The 21,732-nt window shown below is 39.4% G+C and overlaps 1 protein-coding gene across 3 annotated transcripts in view; it reads right to left on the bottom strand.

The window, feature by feature from the left end:
• Positions 1-14,472, bottom strand: part of LOC126109798 (general transcription factor 3C polypeptide 3) — a 36,629-nt gene extending 22,157 nt beyond the window's left edge. Inside the window, exons 1-2 of one of the 3 annotated variants that reach the window (XM_049914854.1) lie at positions 14,363-14,458; positions 14,040-14,208 (exon numbers count right to left, since the gene is read on the bottom strand). The gene's annotated coding sequence lies outside the window, so the exon portion shown is untranslated. Of the gene's footprint in view, positions 1-13,857; positions 14,003-14,039; positions 14,209-14,362 lie in introns of those variants that run through there. The other 2 variants (XM_049914855.1, XM_049914856.1) reach the window with 2 other exon arrangements.
• Positions 14,473-21,732: the final 7,260 nt, after the last annotated feature.

The raw sequence follows: 21,732 nt of genomic DNA, 5'->3' as shown, positions 1-21,732 counted from the left end.
CATCATGGTGTGGGGAGCGATCTCCTACACTGGCCGTACACCACTGGTGATCGTCGAGGGGACACTGAATAGTGCACGGTACATCCAAACCGTCATCGAACCCATCGTTCTACCATTCCTAGACCGGCAAGAGAACTTGCTGTTCCAACAGGACAATGCACGTCCGCATGTATCCCGTGCCACCCAACGTGCTCTAGAAGGTGTAAGTCAACTACCCTGGCCAGCAAGATCTCCGGATCTGTCCCCCATTGAGCATGTTTGGGACTGGATGAAGCGTCGTCTCACGCGGTCTGCACGTCCAGCACGAACGCTGGTCCAACTGAGGCGCCAGGTGGAAATGGCATGGCAAGCCGTTCCACAGGACTACATCCAGCATCTCTACGATCGTCTCCATGGGAGAATAGCAGCCTGCATTGCTGCGAAAGGTGGATATACACTGTACTAGTGCCGACATTGTGCATGCTCTGTTGCCTGTGTCTATGTGCCTGTGGTTCTGTCAGTGTGATCATGTGATGTATCTGACCCCAGGAATGTGTCAATAAAGTTTCCCCTTCCTGGGACAATGAATTCACGGTGTTCTTATTTCAATTTCCCGGAGTGTAATAATTCCAATCCCAAAGAAAGCAGGTGTTGACAGATGTGAAAATTACCGAACTATCAGTTTAATAAGTCACAGCTGCAAAATACTAACGCGAATTCTTTACAGACGAATGGAAAAACTGATAGAAGCCGACCCCGGGGAAGATCAGTTTGGATTCCGTAGAAATGTTGGAACACGTGAGGCAATACTGACCCTACGACTTTCTTAGAAGAAAGATTAAGGAAAGGCAAACCTACGTTTCTAGCATTTGTAGATTTAGAGAAAGCTTTTGACAATGTTGACTGGAATACACTCTTTCAAATTCTGAAGGTGGCAGGGGTAAAATACAGGGAGCGAAAGGCTATTTACAATTTGTACAGAAACTAGATGGCAGTTATAAGAGTCGAGGGGCATGAAAGGGAAGCAGTGGTTGGGAAGGGAGTGAGACAGGGTTGTAGCCTATCCCCGATGTTATTCAATCTGTATATTGAGCAAGCAGTAAAGGAAACAAAAGAAAAGTTTGGATTAGGTATTAAAATCTATGGAGAAGAAATAAAAACTTTGAGGTTCGCCGATGACATTGTAATTCTGTCAGAGACAGCAAAGGACTTGGAAGAGCAGTTTAACGGAATGGACAGTGTCTTGAAAGGTGGGTATAAGATGAACATCAACAAAAGCAAAACGAGGATAATGGAATGTAGTCAAATTAAGTCGGGTGATGCTGAGGGAATTAGATTAGGAAATGAGACACTTTTAAGTAGTAAAGGAGTTTTGCTATTTGGGGAGCAAAATAACTGATGATGGTCGAAGTAGAGGGGATATAAAATGTAGACTGGAAATGGCAAGGAAAGCGTTTCTGAAGAAGAAAAATTTGTTAACATCGAATATAGATTTAAATGTCAGGAAGTCGTTTCTGAAAGTATTTGTATGGAGTGTAGCCATGTATGGAAGTGAAACATGGACGATAAATAGTTTCGACAAGAAGAGAATAGAAGCTTTCGAAATGTGGTGCTACAGAAGAAAGCTGAAGATTAGATGGGTGGATCACATAACTAATGAGGAGGTATTGAATAGAATGGGAGAGAAGAGGAGCTTGTGGCACAACTTGACTAGAATTAGGGATCGGTTGGTAGCATATATTATGAGGTATCAAGGGATCACCAATTTAGTATTGTAGGGCAGCGTGGAGGGTAAAAATTGTAGAGGGAGACCAAGAGATGAATACACTAAGCAGATTCAAAAGGATGTAGACTGCAGTAGGTACTGGGAGATGTAGCAGCTTTCACAGGATAGAGTAGCATGGAGAGCTGCATCAAACCAGTCCCAGGACTGAAGACAACAACAACAACAACATAAAAAGCACCAATAAATTCATATTTGTTTGCTATATAAAACAGCTTTTCTGACTTTACATTTCATTTGTAGTTAGTTATAATGGAAAAATGAAATTAGCACTAAGACTATGCTACAAATCAATATGGTACCACAGCCTTTATTTCTGACACATATTCATTGACTCTGCCAATGCTCAACCAAATTGTCCTCTTTCACCCTAACCTAAACGAACTGATGTATCACAGATTATCACAAGAAATACGCTGAGAGGTATACAATCACACTTAGAGACACAAACACACAGCACTGTACACATACTCACCACTCACCTTCTCAAAAAAGCTAAATTTACTACTATAATGTGTAGACTACACACCACGCATGTTGTTCACAATATCAAGTACACCCAAAGAAGCAGTTAAGTATAGTAATCAGTTTATTATTAGAGTGTGTGAAATGAATTACAGCCTACATGCACCAAATATCTGTCTTTGCCTTTGAAATTATGCAGAAGACAAATGCACAACTTCCAAACAATGACATTTGGACAATAAATTAAAGTCATAGCAATGGCAAACAGACCTACTCACCAACAAATAACAATGAGAGCACTTATTTTTGTCAGGAACAAATTTCTCAATGAAATGTAAGTACCTGAAGCTGCCAAGCTGTACAACCAGACTACAGAAGGCACTAACACCAGCCCGCAGGAGATAATTTATAACCGTGGCCAGGAGGCACACACATTAAATTACCTTAGTCTTATCCCATGGATCGCAAAGAGAGAGATCTCCAGGATTAGTAAACAAGTCAAAGATGTTCATTTAAGTGCAATACAATGGAATAACTTCATGTTATTGTATCTGACCTTACGATTTATCATAAGAGATACACATATTTATACCAGTCGTAAATGCTTTTCGCAATGGTACAAGACTACACTCTTTGAAATTCTGAAGGCAGCAGGGTAAAATGCAACAGCGAATGGTTATATATGCAGCTTGTACAAAAACCGGGCTTAAGTTATAAGAGATGAGGAACATGAAAGGGATGGACTGGTTGAGAATGGAGTAAAACACGGTTGTAGACTATCCCCAATATTATTCAATTTTCGCCCTGATCAAGCATCACAAGAAACCACAGAAAAATTCGCAGAAAGAATTAAAACTCTATGCTATAATCTTGTCAGGGACAGAGAAAGTCTTGAAAGAAAAGTTGGGCAGAATGGATGGAGTCTTGAAAGGACGTTATAAGACGAACATACAAAAAGTAAAGTAAAGGTGGAGGAATGTACTCGAATTAAATCAGGCAATGCTGAGGGGATTAGATTACAAATTGAAACACTTAAAGTTGTAGATATGTTTTAGTACTGTATTTAAGCAGCAAAGTAATAGATGATGGCTGAGCTAGGGAAGACGTAAAATGCAAACTGACAACGGCAAGAAAAGTACTTCTGAAAGAGAAATTTGTTAATACTAAATGTAAATGGTACAAAGTCTTTTCTGAAAGTATTTGTCTCAAATGTAATCTTTCACAGAAATGAAGTGTGCTGACAAAAAGTTCAGGCATGAAGAGAACACAGGCTATAAATCACGAGTCACAAGTAGCAAACATACTTAATAATCATTTCTTAAACAAAGTAGAAAGCATAGGGACAAACAGTTCAAGAGAAAAATCACAGCAGTATATTGAAAATGTAACTCACACAAAACTGAATCATCTGAATGCATCACCAACTTATCCTTCTGAAATTAAGAAAATCATACGTTCTCTCAAAAATAAAAGCGCATGTGGTTTTGAAGGTGTTTCCAATTGAGTACTAAAGATTTGATACTATATAATAAACCCGGTCTTATCCGAAATGTGTAATGTCTCACTAACTCCAGGCATTTTTTATGAGATAGAAATATGCTGTTGTTAAAAACATCTTTAAGAAAGATGTCAATAACTACCTACATGTTTCACTTTCAATCTCGTTTTCCAAAATTTTTGAGAAGGTAATGTATTCTAGAATAATATCTCACCTTAGAAACGACAATATCCTCAGCAAATCACAGTTTGGTTCTCAGAAGGGTTGTGCTACTGAGAATGCCGTTAATATGTTCCCTCACCAGATATTACATCGACTAAATAATAAAATATCACCAGCTGGTATTTTCTGTGACCTATATATGGCATTTGACAAGGCAAATTATGGTATAGCCAACCAATGGGTAATGTCATACATAACCAAAAGAATGCAGAAATTAGTAATTTAATCAAAATAGTGACAAGTCTTAATTCTGATTAGGGAAAAATCATGTATGGGAGTTTCCCAATCTTAGGTTCACTGTTGTTCCTCATATATGTAAATGATCTTTAGTCTAATACACAACAAGCATAATTGGTTCTTTTTGCAGATGACACTAGTATTGTAATCAGTCCAGGAGTACATACAGAAATGGGAAAAATGGTAAACAATGTCTTAAAAGTAACACTGACACGTCTTGTCCTCAATTTTAAAAAGATGTGACATACTCATATCTGCACATCTAGAGGTACATCAATGATATGTGAGACACATGGTGAGGAAATAATAAATAGTGTGGCAACTTCAAAATTCTTAGATATCCGTATCACTGAATATTTAAATTGGAAAATGTTTGAATACTTTTAACAATTTAGTTCGGCCACATTTGCACTTAGAATCATTGCAAATCCCAGGAGACAAATCATTAAGCAGACATATTTTCATTCAGTAATGTCGTATTGAATAATGGTCTGGGGTAACTCATCTATAAGAAAGAAGTATTCAGTGCAAAAATGTGCTGTAAGAATAAAATGTAGTGCTTGCCCACGATCACCCTGTAGACATCTGTTTAAGGAGCTGGGCATTCTGACTTCTGCTTCATAGTATATTTATTCCCTCATGACGTTCAGGATAAATAATCCACTACAGTTTAAAATGAACAGTGATATACATAATTATGATACCAGAAGGAAAAATTGCATTCATTACTCCAAATTAAGGTTGTCTTCAGCATAAAATGGGGTGCAGAATGCTGCAACAAAAATTTTTGAACCCAGTGATATAAAATGTCTGGAAATACGGAAGCGTCCGATCCCGCCCGTCTGCTTTGACCCATGACATCACAAATATGGCAGAAACGACCATACACCACGATTCCAATATGGCGCATATAAAGTTGTTACGTACACATTATGAGGACGAAAATACAACAAAAAACAAACACACAAACGTTCCACAAAAATCCTAATGACACTAACGGGACAAGCTCAGGACAAACTAAATACAAACAAATTTAGACACCCACCCCCATACAAAACCACGAAAAAAACTGACATCACAAAACTCCCCAAATCCCGCTAAACACAATATCATCTGGAATCGGACACTTCCCTTGACCTATATAGCTCAACAGCAGCTCCCGATCTCATAAACTGGGATCAAACACTCCCCTTGACCTATATAGCTCAACAGCAGCTCCCGATCCCAAAAATTAGGACCTAACACTTCTCTTGACCTATATAGCTCAAAAACATCTCCCGATACCAATACCAACATTCACAGCCACACATTGGGATCAAACACTTCCCTTGACCTGTTATCCTTACGACATCTCCACATACAGCCGTCCCTGGTCTGTGAAGCCGCAACTTTAAGTAAGCCTCATTTCTTCACGACATACTGAACACTTCACGACTTCATCCAAAAATCAGAATAGTTGAAGAAATTTTATTAGAAACAACGCACTGTCCCCCATCATAGCCGACGACCGAAAACTGTTGACCCTGTCAGTCATATCCACACCTACCAAAGACATAAAAAAAGCAATTTACCAAAATTCACACACTCGCAAACTAAACCAAAAACATCACCTAACACACCACCAGAGAGCACCACCGATCACATCAAAACGACACCTACAAACACGCCACTCTCACAAACTAAATTCCGCGCCGTCATGACGTCACACACCACAACAGCCTTACATCACGGGTCAAAGCCGACGGGTGGGATCGGACGCTTCGGTTGGCCCAAATGTCTGACAGACAGCAAAGAAAAATTTAGAAAATTTCCCCTTGACAATTCCCATTCCATAGAAGAATTCCTTTCTATTAACGTAATGTGTAAAAAGTGATGGATGGAAATTACTAACTCACACCTGTGTACCTTTTCTTTATGTAATATAAACAAAAGCCTTAGAGATTTTCAGACTATAAACATACACAAAATGTTCCTTGGAAGGTGTAACCAATTACCTATTTTGTGGAGGTATATGTTGGTCCTATACGTGCAAGTTGCAAGTGTACATCAAATTGCAGATAGTGGAGACTACTTTTGTTTCTGGTGTTATATGTACAAACACTACCATTTTCAAATTGTGCCCGATTACTCACAACAAATTCCATATGAGAGTACAAGTAACTTCTTTTTTTAACAAGACGACTACTGTGAGACTACTGGTGGACAAAGCGGAGGTTCATGCCCAATGCCATGTGTCTGACAACACATACATTCCACTCTACTACAGTCTGACTTCAAATGACGAGTAAAACTGTGAGAAACAAAGTTCAAAACACGAAACACCACTGTACCTGATTTCCTGTACACCAGAACCAAACAAAAATTACAGATTAATGCAAAGTACTGAACTATATAACAAAAACACCACTTAGGGATTAGGCCTGTTCCAAATGGTGGACTGGTGCCTACAAGGCAGTACGAGGTGTGATCTATGATTGTCAGACACGTCATCAGCATGTTGACAGATCCTAGAGCAGTCACTGTCAGTAGATGAATCCTCATGATGTTGTAGCTTCTTGATTCAAGTAGCTCCTCATCTGCCTAATAAGGGCTGAGACCACCCTGCCTCAAAAAATCTGAGGTGGAACTGAGAGCCAAACCCGGATTCTTCTGCACTGAAGGCTACAGAGCTGTCTACAGAACTGTTGCCCATAGGCGTTTAAAGGTGGACACCAGGTACTAACCTTACTGCATGTCTTTTGTGTTATAAATACCTTGTGTCTAAATATGGAATTGCAAACAAAATTATTCAAAGTAACAGCAGTAAATGAAAGTATGCAAAGTAAGTTAATTTTCTAATTGTTTCAAACCCAGCAACTTATGTAGAGCAACTGTTGTGAACTGAAGCATTTGACACCAACTTGGGCCTCACATTTTGTCAGAATTTGATATGCAGAAGCCAACAATTAGCTCCTGATGTACAATACTTAGGATGTTACACTCATTTGTGTGAGGATTGTCAATGAGTATGCAGCATACTGAATTTTATCATCTTTGACAAATGATTACATAGTACCAATACCTAAGAGTGATCTCCCTGAGACAGTTGCTGCATCACTTCACTGCAAACTGTGCTAACAAATTCAAAAATTGCAGAATTCAACACTGAACAGTCTCGTTATCAATGCCACTTTAAAATTGAGAAATAATTAGCCAGGTCAAATACCTTATCAAGTATCGTCAATATTTTTTTCCAAACTTAAAAACCTTAAGAAGGCCTCTGTTGTAAAATAATAAAGATCCTTACAATTAGCTAAGTTACCAAGTCCTATGAATTACAATTACTTAGTTTAAGGATATTTTGTAGTAAAGATGGTCCAACAGATTTTGAATATTTTTTTCTTTTTTTGAAGCCCTGTATGTCATAAAAGGGACATCTCAACTCTTAGCTTAATCTATAATTTGAAAGAGCTCATTGTTTTGTACAAGAATATGTAATATTTTAAAAATGTAATTTGTTTTATGGAGACACTTTGGGACTAGTCTTTAAGCAACAAACGATAATGGCTACAAAAATGCTTATCATAGTTCAAGATTCAACTGAAACTTTAAAAGAAAATTTCATGTAATGTTTAAAACAGGATTCCTTGGTAGACTGGTATTTCATTTTGTATCCAGCAGAGAAGTTAAAAATCACCTGGAATTTTTAGTTAAGATTTTCATGAATTAAGGTGCAAAAACTTCTTCATTCTAGGATATTCAAAAACTAGCATTATATAATGCAAGTATTACATACATTTATGAGCATTCTGTATCAAAGATATTGTGGAGAATAGAAAGTGTTAACACTGTTTCAAGATCTCCAAGGCATTGTTAAACATAATTTTGTTGCTGAACTGCTCACTTTGGCTGTAAGACAAAGATTTCATCATGGACCCAGCTAACAATGAAGACCTATCAAAGAGTATTACTGGAATTCATAACAATTCTGTTTATTTGTTGACATATACTTGAGGAACGAAACTGAAATTCCTGGAAAAGGGAAGCATCGGATTCCACCTGTCTGCTTTGACCTTTGGCATAAGTGTGTCGTGTTGTGTTATGTCACTGTGTTTTTGAGTCGAGTCTTGTTTTTTGATGGTGTGTTGTTGTATTTGGTTGCGTGTTCCTGTAGTGGATGTTCAGTTCTGATGATGTTTGTGTCGTGTGATATTCCGTCATTTAACTTTGTGTAATCATTCTGTGAAGTAGTAGTTGGAAGTTTGTGCTGTTTCGTGAGTGAGTTGTGTTGATTTATTGTTATGGGGGTTTATGCACCAGTGTTCGTGTAAGGTATGATTACTGTTGTGTGTTTTTATGGACTGAAATGTAATAGTGTTTTTCTTCGTTTTTGCCTAAGACAGATATGACAGAAAAATTTAATAGTTATTCACTTCGAATTGGCTTGTTGACAATATGATGACAGCATTTTTGCAACAGTTTGTTTTGATTGATGCCAACATGAGCTTTCATGCATGTAATGAAAGTACAAAGCTGACAGAATCTGGCTTCTCGGATCAGGGATCTTTGTATAAGGCGGTGTCACCATGACAATATTTGACGATTGATCCGATGGGGAACCTTGTTCAAGAGATCTAAGTCAGCCATCAGGGAGATTGTTTGTTTGTGTGTGTGTGTGTGTGTGTGGACACGTTGGTGCTTCGTCTCACTGAAGCAGCTCTTCACGTAACATCATGAGGCTGAGTGCGTCCTTTTCCAGGCCTCCCAGAAAGGAAAAATTCCTAACAATGCTGGTAATCAAACCCAAGTCCTCTGCATAGTAGTTGGAAATGCTGATCGCTTACTTATAGAGGTGGACTGGAGAAATTTTACAACTTTTCAATTTTGAAGACAAATACAAGCTGAGCAGACTTTATTATTATTATTTCTATTTTTCTCAGACCTTAGGTCTGGTTAAAAATGGAAAGTGACGCGGACCTTCATCAAGCGTGACTTCCTTTTAACTGTATGGTATATGTTACATTGTATTTAGGAACTTTCGGGTTATTGAACATGTATCAATAATTACGGATTTCTGTAGTTGTATATATACATTTGGATGTAGCTGTATTGCATTAATGTACTGGTGGATATTGTGTGGTATGACTCCTGTAGTTGATAGTATAATCGGTATAATGTCAACTTTATCCTAATGACGCATGTCCTTGACTTCCTCAGCCAGTTGGATGTATTTTTCAATTTTTTCTCCTGTTTTCTTCCGTATATTTGTTGTATTGGGTATGGATATTTCGATTAGTTGTGTTAATTTCTTCTTTTTATTGGTGAGTATGATGTCAGGTTTGTTATGTGGTGTTGTTTTATCTGTTATAATGGTTCTTTTCCAGTATAATTTGTATTCATCATTCTCCAGTACATTTTGTGGTGCATACTTGTATGTGGGAACGTGTTGTTTTATTAGTTTATGTTTTATGGCAAGTTGTTGATGTATTATTTTTGCTACATTGTCATGTCTTCTGGGGTATTCTGTATTTGCTAGTATTGTACATCCACTTGTGATGTGATCTACTGTTTCTATTTGTTGTTTGCAAAGTCTGCATTTATCTGTTGTGGTATTGGGATCTTTAATAATATGCTTGCTGTAATTTCTGGTGTTTATTGCTTGATCCTGTATTGCAATCATGAATCCTTCCGTCTCACTGTATATATTGCCTTTTCTTAGCCATGTGTTGGATGCGTCTTGATCGATGTGTGGCTGTGTTAGATGATACGGGTGCTTGCCATGTAGTGTTTTCTTTTTCCAATTTACTTTCTTCGTATCTGTTGATGTTATGTGATCTAGAGGGTTGTAGAAGTGGTTATGAAATTGCAGTGGTGTAGCTGATGTATTTATATGAGTGATTGCTTTGTGTATTTTGCTAGTTTCTTCTCGTTCTAGAAAGAATTTTCTTAAATTGTCTACCTGTCCATAATGTAGGTTTTTTATGTCGATAAATCCCCTTCCTCCTTCCTTTCTGCTTAATGTGAATCTTTCTGTTGCTGAATGTATGTGATGTATTCTATATTTGTGGCATTGTGATCGTGTAAGTGTATTGAGTGCTTCTAGGTCTGTGTTACACAATTTCACTACTCCAATATTGGTATAGCATAAGTATTTATAGCTTTTGTCTTGTTTCTTGCTGTCAATTCTGTTTTCAGTATTTTTGTTAGTCTTTGTCTATATTTTTCTTTTAGTTCTTCTTTAATATTTGTATTATCTATTCCTATTTTTTGTCTGTATCCTAGATATTTAAAGGCATCTGTTTTTTCCATCGCCTCTATGGAGTCACTGTTGTTATTCAATATGTAATCTTCTTGTTTAGTGTGTTTTCCCTTGACTATGCTATTTTTCTTACATTTGTCTGTTCCAAAAGCCATATTTATATCATTGCTGAATACTTCTGTTATCTTTAGTAATTGGTTGAGTTGTTGATTGGTTGCTGCCAGTAGTTTTAGATCATCCATGTATAGCAAATGTGTGATTTTGTGTGGGTATGTTCCAGTAATATTATATCTATAATTTGTATTATTTAGCATGTTGGATAGTGGGTTCAGAGCAAGACAGAACCAGAAAGGACTTAATGAGTCTCCTTGGTATATTCCACACTTAACCTGTATTGGCTGTGATGTGATATTATCTGAATTTGTTTGGATATTAAGTGTGGTTTTCCAGTTTTTCATTACTATGTTTAGGAACTGTATCAATTTAGGATCTACTTTGTATATTTCCAATATATGTAGTAACCATGAGCTTTTTGGTAATCAATGTATGCGTAGTGTAGCGACCTTTATTTAGTTTTAGCTTGATATGTCACCTCTGTATCTATTATCAGTTGCTCTTTACATCCTCGTGCTCATTTGCAGCAGCCTTTTTGTTCTTCATTTATAATTTTGTTCTGTGTTGTATGTGTCATTAATTTCTGTGTAATGACTGAAGTTAATATTTTGTAGATTGCTGGTAGGCATGTTATGGGGCGATATTTAGCTGGGTTTGCTGTGTCTGCTTGATCTTAAGGTTTCATTATTATTATTATTATTATTACTATTACTACTACTACTATTTTTTTTGCAGTGACGTCAATGGCACAGCAAAGCAATTAGGTGCTAGAGCAAGGTTGCAACGTACAAATGAGAATCCCATTTTCACACAATTTGGCCTCCACAAATTTTATGATAACTTGTGAAATGTCAAATAAATTTTTGTTGAAAAATCAAACTGAACATGATCAACCTGCTCCAGTGCAGTTTGCATCCATTTCCATTGTTGTTGAAATAATGGAAAACCATCAGTTTATTCCTGTTGGTTTACACAGGATCTGGAAACAACCCGGTAAGTACATTTCTCAAGTTTAGGATGGCAATTGGTGGGTTAGAAATGTATGCAAAATCATCATGGAACAATAAATTTTTTGCACCACAGTGGACCATCATATTCTTTCCATTGGTCATTGGGAGAAGATCCAAGCTAAATTTTGAACAGCCTCTTTTAGCAACTCCTCCTCCATCTGCTACAACCTGACTGGGCCAGCAGTATTTAGATTCTATTGTCTAATATGTGGACAGTAAGTTTGGTTTTTTGTAATGATCAGTTTCTTACCGTGTTTTGATCAGGCAGGCTGGGTAACCTGTAAGACACCCACCAGAGGCTTCGGATCCTCAGTTAAGACATTCGCTGAATGCTTATGAACCTGGGCAAAGTTTTCCACCAGTTCTGGACTTGCCTCGGTATCAGGCATACCCACTAGCAATGAGAACACTAAATTTCAAAATGCTGTAGTGGCCAAAGTCACTGCGAACTGACTCCAATTTATTGTCCATGCACAGAATGAGTCAATCAAACTCTAGAAAGCATTTTAGTATGCATTACTCTGTCATTTCAAGACTATTCCCAAGAAAACCCTATGAAGCAAATTACACAGTCCTGCAGCAACAAATGAACACTTTCATATGGTGCTTAAAGACAAAAAAAGTGGAACTGTCCATTTTGTGATATAGGACTTCGAAAAGGAGTATAATTTGGTGCAATGGTCTTTGGCATTCTCTTTACCTTACACTACATATCTGAAACTGTTTAGCTGTAAAGTATAGAAACTGGTAGCTTTGCTACTCATACAATACTTTACATTATTTCAAAGCTTTTTGGCTAGGAAAAATCTGGCAACAATTTCACAAATATTTGACCTGGTGAATTTTTCCTTAACTTTAAGTGGCCATGGTACCCTGTCAACATAACCTTGAACCCTGCAATTTGTAAGCTGGTTACTACTCTTAGCAGTTGGCTGATGTAGTACTGAAGAACACCCATAACTACAAAGTAATCCTCTGTTCAAAGTTCTGAATGCCACATTTATTTTGACCACCCTGATATGAATGTGTGCAAAACCTCAAGAATTGCACATCAAGAGCTAAAAATCTGTAGTTTAAGTTTTGGCAAATATTGGAAACTACATATCAAAATCTGAAATACAAAACTGGGGATGGTAGATTAGTTGCAATTTCCATTTAAAATCCACTTTATGAACGCCTACAAATTTTTAGCAATAAGTTTAATGTATTTTCATGCACTACATTACCCATAAGACAACTCACGTTGTAAAGTTGTTAAATACATGTGTTCTCAAGTATTTGGCTTCTTTCCATACTACTGTTAAGCCCTGTAAGTCTTATGAGAGTATTTTTTTTAATCCTAACACTATATTTACACTTTGCACTACTTCTTAAGAGAAGAGAAACATTTGCAACAGTTAATAACATTTGTGAACATACTTGCTCTTAACCCGTTGTTTAAAATTGGAAGATGTTTATGCAGGATGTTTCTAACACCAGATACTGATACAACTGATCTGCAGCATACCCCTAGTCTATTTACGTTGGATATGAGATACTTATAGACTGATCTGCAGCATAGCCCTAGTCACTTTATGTTGGGAGATATGTATTTGATACTTCACAGAGCCCACAAATGTCATGTTTATGCAATATTTTATGCCTTTTATCATGTTTAACACACTTTTCATCATGAACACTAAAACTACATTGTAGATTCTGGAAATCTATGTATATTGGGCAGACAAGGCTCTGAAGAGTATTTTGGTGAATTAAGGCGAGAGGGGTTTGGGCGGGGGGGGGGGGGGGGCGTGTCGCACCACATAACTTTTAGTTCTATGTTCTGAGAATAATATCCATGTAAGTCCAGTTCCCATAAAATGTCACTCCAGAACTCAATAATGGGTTCATTTGTTATACCTAGTTTCTTCTGAATGCATAGAAAAAGGCAAGCATCGTCAAATTACTTTGTAACAAAAACTACCAGTACTATCTGAAGGTCTGCATTTAGGACTATGAAGCCAAATAGCTCCTAATACGAAACTCGTGCGGAAAGTTTTCAGATACAAGGGCACTACTGAACTCTTAGGGCAGTGCAGAAATTTAAACACAAGTTCAAGTTTACTTTGAGCACTGTATTCTGACGAAACTATCTGGCACGAAGGAACTTCAGTAAAGGAGAACACAAAAATTTTGTTCGTGTTTAACAAAGAATGAGGTGTATTGTTAATATTTAAGTACTAAAATAACACAGAAATATATACAATAGTGAGATTTGATATCAAACAGATTTCACTAACACAAAACGTAAATACGATTAAGTTAACGTAACCTCAAGTAATATCAAGAAGTTAATTTAGTACTCTTCGGAATGTTTATGGATGTTTCATTCTCATTACAAATTTGAGCAAATGAAAATAAGTTATAGCAATATGTGGGCAACTGTGGAGATGTAAGGATGGGCGGGCAACACACTACAAAAGCCCGATGATAGTTGCATATAAGAGCCATTACCAAGACTGCTGCTCACAACAAATGAATTCATTAAAGCATTTTTCACTCTTGGAAATTCATTGCATTATCATTTGTTGGTTTCAGACATTTTAGTTTGAAGGACTTAATACAAGGCACGCGACTTCCACAAGTTTCTGCACTTTTCAGCATTACATCACGACTGCTGACACTAAAAACCAAAAACAGATTTCAACAAAAAGTAAATAACTTGGCGAACACATCAAGAGAACGATCAAGCCACAAGTTAGCAGCACTATAGTGGGGATATTCACTTGTACGCAACAGTTTAACATGATGCACCCACAATTTAGAAATAAACTTACAGTTACAGAAGCAGGTGAATCGGTTGTTGTCTAGGATATTAACGAAATATTTACGATGAGAATGTAAACACGCACTCAGTGTATCGTCTTCAAACCTTCCCACTTGCAACTCTATAATCGATATATCGATCGATGTGCAGTTTCATTATCGATACGCTGTATTAAAATTACTACTGGCGGAACTTTCAAAAGCACGCCTTCTTATGTGCATTTATTCGTCGATTTATTTTGTTTATTTATTTGTCCGTTTACATGCAGTCGATGAGTAATTTAAACACAACTTTTACACTGGTTATCTTTCACTCTCGTTCGTTTGAGCAGTTCCCGGAGAGCACCAGAAAACAGGCAGTACTGTGCATGCGCAGCTACGAAGACGTAGGCTGCCCTTGCTTGGTGTTTGCTCTTCTCATTCGTTTTTCGTCGCATTTCTGTTTGGAATTTCGGGAATGGTGGGGCATCACGTTGCCATGTGCGGCCATGCTTCATATTGCTGAGAGGACATAGCGAGTTGCCTCGACAGACTCTCCACAGTTCCTGTCCCTTTACCACACGGTGCCCTGCTCGTCACTATTGATGCCACCTCCCTGTACACTAACATTCCTAATGCCCATGGCCTTACTGCTGTCGAACACTACCTTTCCAGACGCCCTGTGGATTCCAAACCAACAACCTCCGTCCTAGTCTCCATGACCAACTATATCCTCACCCACAATTACTTCTCCTTTGAAGGCATTACCTACAAACAAATCCGCGGTAGGGCTATGGGCACCCGCATGGCACCATCCTATGCTAACCTATTCATGGGCCATCTAGAGGAATCCTTCCTAAAAACGCAGAATCCTAAACCGATCACCTGGTTCAGATTCATTGATGACATCTTTGCTATCTGGATTGAAGGTGAGGACACCTTATTCACATTCCTCCAGAACCTCAACAACTTCTCCCCCATCTGCTTCATCTGGTCCTACTCAACCCAACAAGCCACGTTCCTAGATGTTGAGCTTCACCTCAGAGATGGCTACATCAGTACCTCCGTCCATATAAAACCTCCTAACCACCAGCAATAGCTCCACCTCGACAGCTGCCACCCATTCCATACCAAGAAGTCTCTTCCGTACAGTCTAGCCACCCGTGGTCGTCGCATCTGCAGTGACGAGCAGTCCCTCTCAAAATATACTGAGGGTCTCACTGAAGCCTTCACTGAGTGTAATTATCCTCTCATCCTCGTAGAAAAACAAATCTCGCGTGCCTTATCTTTCCAGTCTCCCACCACCCCCCAAAGTCCCACAGTCTGACCGCAGAGGAGCATTCCCCTCATAATTCAGTACCATCCAGGACTGGAGCAACTGAATTACATTCTCCACTAGGCATTACCTCTCGTTGTGCCCTGAAATGAGAAATGTCCTGCCCACTATCCTTCCCACCCCTTCTACCATAGTATTCCGCCGTCCACCGAACCTACACAATATACTTGTCCATCCTTATACAACCCCTGCTCCCAATCCCTTACCTTATGGCTCATACCCCTGTAATATAGATGCAAGACCTGTCCCATACATCCTCCTACGACCACCTACTCCAGTCTAGTCACTAACATCACCTATCCCATCAAAGACCAGGCTATACAGGAAACCAGTCATGTGATTTACAAGCTAAGCTGCAGACTCTGTGCTACATTCTATGTAGGCATGACAACCAACAAGCTGTCTGTCTGCATGAATGGCCACCGACAAACTGTGGCCAAGAAACAAGTGGACCGCACTGCTGCTGAACACGCTGCCAAACATGATATCCTTCATCTTAATGACTGCTTCACAGCCTGTGTCATATGGATCCTTCCCATCAACACCAGCTTTTCTGAATTGGACAGGTGGGAACATTCCCTGCAATACATCCAACGTTCCCGTAACCCTCCAGGCCTCAGCCTTCGTTAGTCACTGTCCTCACCCATCCAGCCCCCTCCCTGTTCCAATTCCAGCACTACGCAGCCGTCATTTCACTCCCACACCCAGTCTTTTATTTCCTTTTATTTCTCTCCTTTCCACTACTTACCCCCTCCCCCCTCAGCACCTTCTCTCCTGCCCGCCGTCTAAACTGCAACACTTGACTGTCCGCCACTCCCACCATACTATCCCTCCCCCTCCCCGCTCCAGCCACCACCTTACCAACAGTGACCTTGCCAACACCCAGTCGCCACTCCCATCATGCACTGGTGCTGCTGTTCGCAGTGTGGTCTCAGCTCTCTGAGACTGCAGACGTGTGTGCAAGTTGTGTTTGTGTGTGTGTGTGTGTGTGTGTGTGTGTGTGTATGTGTGTCTACTGCTGACAAAGACCTTAAAGGCCTTAATTGTGTGAATCTTTTTGTTGTGCCTATCGTGACTCAGCATCTCCGTATGGAGAGTAGCAACTTTCCTTTTCTGGTATTGTTACATTCCATCCTGGATTTTCCATTGTTTAGTAAATTTTCAGTAATAAATAATATTCACACCTTTGCCTGGTTTTGTTTTATTTCAGTTCTCCCACAAATGATCGCAATTACCCCACTCTCCCTATTGAGTTGGTGCATAAGTTTGTAGCATTTTTCTATAAGTTTAATAAACACAACAGATACACATAACAGAGACTTTAGTCATCAGTAATATATTCTCCTTCACTGTTTACTGCAGCCTGACAATGCTGAGTAACATTTTGACTCCATGACTAAAGAATAATGTCTTTTGAGGAAAAAGGACTTGTCGGGCCACGTTTGGAGAGCATTGTCATTCAGAAAGGATGTTCTTCAAAAGCCGTTCTATAGAGAGAGGAAAAGGTGAAAATCTGATGGCGCAAGACCAGGTGAATAATGTCAGTGTGGAATGACATCCGAACCCAACTCGTGTATAGCGCTTTTTGTCAGTCAAGCAGAACGCAGTCGGTTGATATCGTGGATAGCATCACTTCACGCATCCTTCGTGGCCGCTGTTCTTGGAGTGCGACTGCAGGACATCTCAGCTGTTAACAATAAATGTCAGCAATGATTGTTGCAGCAATTTCTAGCACACCAGATCATCACTATTCCACCGGATGCATAACATTATCCTTGGTTGATGTGGGCAGGTCTTTGCACTAGCTGCTGGTTTGTAACAAGGTGCTGTCCATGGAATGTCATGTTTTGGAGCCTGTTGACGAAAGGATTTCCATGTTTGCCAATACAATACGGAAGTAATGTTTAGGTGGTTGACGGCTCTTCCTGTTGGCTGCTGTCAACATTATCAATAGACATAGACAACACCCTGGAGAGCAATAATAGGTCTGGGTTTGTAAGTGCCATCTAGAGGCTGCACAGTGTTGAGAGACATTCAGTACCTCTGTTTGGTATGGATGCGACAATCTTGAGTAATAGTCTGGGATGGTTGCATTAGTGTTCTGTAAGCATTCTTCTTCGTAGACTAACAGCATTTTCCTAATGTCCTACCAATGAAACTGTCATATGCAGACAGGTCTATTTTTATTTACGAGATAATGCCATGAGTGAGAACAGCAAGCGACTGTTTTACACAGGCACTTATTTGAGGCGGTTTTGGATGTAAGGCTATCTGGCGCCAGAGGTTTACAGATCATCACAGCTTCAGGATAGGTAATCAGTTTCACTTTTTGACTTAATTTAATGTTTTCTATTTTTCGAAGGACAAAAAGCTCCAAGTGGCAGACGTAATGAATGAAGTAGACGTGAATAAAAACTGACGAAATATCTTCACAGAGTGAGTAGTTATACCAACCGCTCTTCTACAGAAATTTCGTTAATAATATTGCAGGTCGAATCCTTATATTTTTAACTATTTCTGAACACAGGATGTTCCACATAAAATCTGTATGCCTCATGCACCGGTTAATCATCTCGCCGAACTGCTTGTGAAGTCTCAACACTGTCTCGAAACTTGGCTACACTGCATTTTACCGGAAAGTTAAGTGCAGCTGCATTCATGCATCAGATGCTGTGAGAAGCTCAAATTTTTGTGTTGTTACAGCAATGGGGCAGTTTGCATTAGAACACCGAACTGATGTCATGTACTGTTACGTAAGGACATGTTCCATCAAGGAATGTTAAGAAATGTTTGAAGTGAAGTACCCTGGTAGGAAACTCCCCACAAGTAGCAGTATTCAAGATCTGTACAAGAAATGGAGCGCAGTATGATTTGTTCAGAATATGAACAGAAATAGGCGACTGACAGTAAGGGCCCCTGAAACAATAGAGAGAACTTGCATGGGCATTACGAGAATTCGGTAAGGAGGTTATCGCAACAGACTATCTCGTATATTGTTTCATCATGTACTAAAAGATATGAAATTAAAAGGCTGTCAAGTAAGTGTGGTGCAAGAGTTGAAATCCAAGGATCAGGAAAAAAAAAGTTCATTATTGTAACTGGCTGTTAACATCAATTGCTAATGGTTACTTGCATCTCTTGCCTTATTTCCTGTCAGATGAGGCCTGGTTTCAGTTGTTAGGATATCAAAACTTCCAGAACTGCACATACTGGTCGCAGGGCAACTACTTATTCTGCACGAAGGACTTCTCCATTCAGAGAAGACAGATGTTTGGTGTGCGGTACCCAGCATGCGCATTATTAGCCCCATATTTTTCAATTTCGCCTTAAACAGTGCCAGATATCTAGAGATCTTTGACAGTTTCTTTGCGCAGTTAACAGATGCAGAGAAGCTGTGTGCACTATTCCAACAAGATGGCGCGACCGCTCACACATCTAACCAAAGTATGACCCACATCATCGACATGTTGTGTGAAGACAGACTTGTCAGTATAGGTAGCTTGCCCCCAAGGTCCCTGGAATTAACAACCTATGATTTTTATTTATGGGGCACACAGGAGTGTATGCGGATAATCGTCACACAACAATCGATCTTAAACGAACATTACTAGAGAACTAACAACTTTACACCTGCAGAGTTACAGTATATGGCCGGTAACATCATCACACAATGTCAGTGATGCCTTGATGCCGTGGCCACCACTTCCAGGATCTCTTATAAACAGGTAATAAATGTTTCTAGTGTTACTGTTATTTATTCTTCTTTAGGTGGTTCATTGTTACACGAATTTCCGGCTGAGGCGTACCAGTTTTATGGGGGATACCCTGTATTTACAGTAAACTGGAAATTTTGTTGTGACGTTTGCAACTGTCTGAAAAAGTGCTCCGGATAACTTTTGAGCTGCTGTTCTAATTGTTGAGCGTATCGACAGTGTGGGCGGTCTACATTAAAATCATGCATCTATAACTGTGCTTCCTTCTCTGTGTCAGTAACCACATTTTTGTACTATCTCGCCAGATGAGCAGAGAATATCACTTTTGCTTCGCACACTGCACGTAATCCACTCAACTGGCAAAGTGAGTAGCCAGAGCGTACAGATTCCCGGCGAGAAAAGAAATCCCTGTGAAGTCAGCGATGTGCCAGCAGTGAGGCTGTAACCTGTATATCCACACTGTGTAGAAATTATCCCTCGCAGTGTAGCCATTAGGCTAAGCCCTGCATCGCATACTAGGTAGTGATGAGAACAAACGAATGAAAACCACCAGTTCAGACGGTTGTTGGAATACAGACAGAGCCTGCTCTATCTGGATATTTGTCCAGGGCATCAAAGTAATGGGTGTTTGAGAAAGAATTACCTGATTCTGGACGTGCTGGCAAGGAAATGTGTGATGCTTGAATGAGCGAGTCCTAGAGTTTCGTGAAATTGCCATTAGGTGTCAGTCAATGCGTCTTCTCATTTGGAAGTAAGATGGCGTCTGCTCAACAGAAGGCAGTATGTGTGCAGCAGTTTGCAAAGAGTGAGTGAATGATTTCAGTCCCGAGTGCTTTTCATGAGCAATATGGCATTTATCCGCTGCACCCAGAAACATTCGTTGTTGGCATCACCAATTTGAAGAAACGGAATCCTTGTGCAAAGGTAAGAGTCCAGGCCGACATCGAACATCTGATGACACAGTGCAAAGAATTTGGCAAAAGTTTGAGTGAGGTCCACAAAATTCTTCTCACTGCGAAGCAAAGAATTGTGAATGCCTAATACGACTATCTGGCGAGTATTAAGATGTTGTTGGGTCTGTAAATCATACAGACTACAATCAGTGCAAGCTATTCGGATTGACGATAAAAGAAAATGGGTTGACTTCAGAAGTTCTCTGCTAGAGGACATGGAAGACAACACATTTTTACAAAGGTTAATTTTCAGTGATGAAGCTACATTTCATGTTAGCAGTAAAGTAAACCAACATAATGAGCTCATATGGGGTCTCCAGAATCCTCATGACATTACCGAACACGAAAGAGACTCACCTAAAGTGAACGTCTTTTCGTGCCATTTCCGGTTAAAAAAATATACAGTCTCCTCTACTTTGAGTAAACCACAGTGAGTGGAATGAATTGTCTTCAAAGGCAGCAGAAATGGCTTTTCCACAGCTTCGGAAAGGCTCCGATGACTTTATTGTCCAACAGGATGGAGCTCCACCACACTGGACAACAACGTACGGCAGTTTCTCAATGATACTCTACCTCAACGTTGAATAGGGCACACAGGACCCTGAAATACTACGCTGCTTTCTTGGCATTCAAGATGCTCAGACATGACCCCATGCGATTTTTCTTTGTGGAGATATGTGAAGGAAAATGCGTTCATCCCCCAGTTACCTCGTGACACAGACGAACCAGCTAAAACTTTAAGAGTTTCTGAGTATTTCGCAATCCATCACACGTTTGTAATATTTTTTGTCAATAAATATGGAGTTTTGAAATCACATCATTCTTTTTGAAACGCGCTATATAGGGGGGGGGGGGGGGGGCAATTTTGGCTGTTAAGTGTGATAAAAATATTGACGTGTTAACTACACAATAATAGAAAAATATTACTACTTGTAAAGACAAAATGTAAGTTGTAGTCAGGCGAAGGGTTTCTGTCACGTCAGCTGTCTACAGTTTCATGTCTATGATGACGTCTCTCGCTGCACATCATTTTACTGCGCGATTAAGAGCGTTCGTTTGATCGCCGCCGCTCCCTGCGGTGGCGAAACATCTCCGCTCGCTTTGAGATACCATCGTCTCTGTTGTGTGAGCTATTGTTATGTGGCTAGAAGTAATGCGTGCCGCAGCCATGCGCCATTCGCGGTGCGGAACCTTCAGAGCGCAAGCCCTTCTCGCACCTGCCCAGTTAATTAGAAGGGAAATGCGTCTATATTTAGGCTGTTGTTTAGTTTGATGGATACCAAACGGAAACAGTGAAAGTGTATCTAAATAAAATAAATATTTAATAAACTTAAAAAGCTGTATACTGAATCAGTAAGCTATTGTATTTAAAAAGGAATATATTTGATAGATATAGTTAT

The sequence above is a fragment of the Schistocerca cancellata genome, chromosome 12 (assembly GCF_023864275.1).
Source record: "Schistocerca cancellata isolate TAMUIC-IGC-003103 chromosome 12, iqSchCanc2.1, whole genome shotgun sequence".
Lineage (NCBI taxonomy): Eukaryota > Metazoa > Arthropoda > Insecta > Orthoptera > Acrididae > Schistocerca > Schistocerca cancellata.
This window is presented reverse-complemented; position numbering and strand designations above follow the sequence as displayed.